The following is a 2546-nucleotide window of genomic DNA, read 5'->3' as shown; positions in this document are numbered from 1 at the left end:
GCAGAACCAAGAGTAACCCCTGAACATCGCCGGATGTGACCCAAAAAGCAAAAAACAAACAAAATAAAGTTGCATATATAAATCACAACCATAAATTCTAGTTTACAGGAAATAACACCTTATTTTTGCGCAAATTAATTTCTATTTCAAATTACTATCCTACAGGATGGCAATATAGCAGGAAATCTGAGTCTGGGGTTGCTCCATCCTGCTTCTTTCTCCACAAGATCCTGCCAGTTCTATAATCTCACAGAGTGCTCAGATGATTGGTTTGTGGAATAAGAGTTGATGAATAAAAAGTCTGGCTTTTTATCATGGGTCCACCAAGCTTCTCCTACTGAGGGATTCCTAGTGTCCTATTCAAACCACTCTATGGGGTGATGTATGTGCTTCTACTGATATCAAACCAGGGGTTTAAGTTTGCTAGGGAGCCAATGAGCATGGCTTCTAGGAGACAACAAATACTCCAGGGTTGCCATTGCCTCACAGACTGCGTGCCCAGAAAGCAGGGCAGAGAGTTCTCAGTCAGCATGCCGAATCCCGCTCTCCCATCTTCTTCCAGAGTTAGAGGAATTTGTCTCAAACAGCTTCTCTTAATTCATTTTTTTATGCCAGGGGGATCTTTTTCTACACTCTAATGTTCTTTTCCTTTCTTTTCCTTTCTATTGTGTCCTTTCTCTGCAAATCGAGGCACAAGCATTCAAACACAGGTTAATAATTTAGTTTTAGGGTCAGAAAGATAGCACAGGGGTGAAGGCATATGTCTTGCCTGTTGGCCAACCCTGGTATGATCCCTGGCACTACATGGTCCCCCAAGCATTGCACCACTGAGGCAGCCTAGTATCTCTGGAAGGGGCTTGCAGTCTCCTGAGCACAATTGTGAGACAACTCCCTACTACCCTGACCAAAAAAAGAAAAGAAAAATACCACTCTCTCTATCTAGTTAACTGAAGCAATTTCACTAATTCAGGCAGATTGATGGTGGAAGATAGAAGAGGTGGGGAGGTAAACGGGGAAAAAATAAGAAAGGAGACATGGAAAGGGGCTGGAGCGATAGCACAGCAGTAGGGCGTTTGCCTTGCATGCAGCCGACCCAGGTTCGATTCCTCTGCCCCTCTCGGAGAGATCGGCAAGCTACTGAGAGTAACTTTCCCACACGGCAGAGCCTGGCAAGCTACCTGTGGTGTATTATTTGATATGCCAAAAACAGTAACAACGAGTCTCACAATGGAGACGTTACCAGTGCCCACTCAAGCAAATCGATGAGCAACAAGACGACAGTGACAGACAGTGACATGGAAAGGTTTCTGAGCTGGGAAGAAGGAGGAGTGCACATAGAGGGAGAAGCTGAAGCTGAAAGAGTGTGGAATGACAGATATTGTAAACGAGGGTGGGGGGGAGGGTTGGAAGGGAACTCAAGGCCAATCATAGTGAGTGTCAAATGAAGACTCAAAAACAAGATTAGCAGGTGGCTGGAGAGATAGCAAAGCGGGTGGAGCAGTTGCTTTGAACACAGATTGGTCTGGGTTCAATCCCTGCCAGGAGCCATTCTTGAGCACAAGAGTCAGAAGATGTCCTGAGCACTGCCAGGTATGACCCCAAAACAACAACAAAGACAAAAACAAGACTAAGTCTGCACAGTTTGGTGTCACTATTTGTAAAGAAGGTGACTTGGAGACCAAATAGGGTTCTAATTCCGGTGTCACAATTTACTGACTGTAAGATCTTCAGCAAGTCTGTAAGTTACCTTCTTTCTGTTTTACAGGTAAGGAAACCAAGGTTGCATCTAAACCAAGTTGGTGTTTCTACCATTTCATTACAAGGTCACCCTAAAACCTCTTTCCTGGATTCTTCAGGAGGCTGAATTGCCAAGTGAGGAGATCCTATCCATAAACACCAGTCAGGGAGAGAGTGCAATAGGCTGAGCACATGTTTGGCATCCAGGTTCAATTCCCTAGAACCATCCCACAGTCCCCTGAGCACCTCCAGGAGCAACCACTGAGCACAGGGCTGTGAGCAGTTCCTGAATACCGCCCAAAACAAGTAAAAACAAACAAATTTTTAAAACCCACTGCAACAATTAAGTGAATTGTCCTTTCCTGGGAACAAGGGAAAGAGGGTAAGACTTGAGGGCTCACCATGACTCACCATGACTTTAGTCTACCCTTAAACTTCATCTCTCCAGATGATTTCACTTAAACAAAAATGTTGCTTACACTTGGTGTGAAAGACATGTCCACAAAACCAGAAAAGGAAGATCAAGGGAGGCTGGCTTTACTCAACCTTTCTTCATGTAATGACCCTTATAATCTGCTTTGGGGAAGTCACATGGGAATAACAGAGGTAGTTAGGGGTTTTCCCGGTAAGGTTTTTTTGCTCTATAAAGTTGTGCAATCACTTGAGAACGTGCTCTATGCCCTAACATTCTTCCCAACCGCAAACAAACCAGGTCAACAACCCCAGTGTTGTAATGTTCCAGCCAGAAATTGGATAACCCTGCAAGTCATTTGTCCTCCCGTTAATAAAGCAAACAGTACATGGCAGTA

Source organism: Sorex araneus, chromosome 2 (genome assembly GCF_027595985.1).
Source record: "Sorex araneus isolate mSorAra2 chromosome 2, mSorAra2.pri, whole genome shotgun sequence".
Taxonomy (NCBI): Eukaryota; Metazoa; Chordata; class Mammalia; order Eulipotyphla; family Soricidae; genus Sorex; species Sorex araneus.
Note: the sequence above shows the minus strand (reverse complement) of the source record.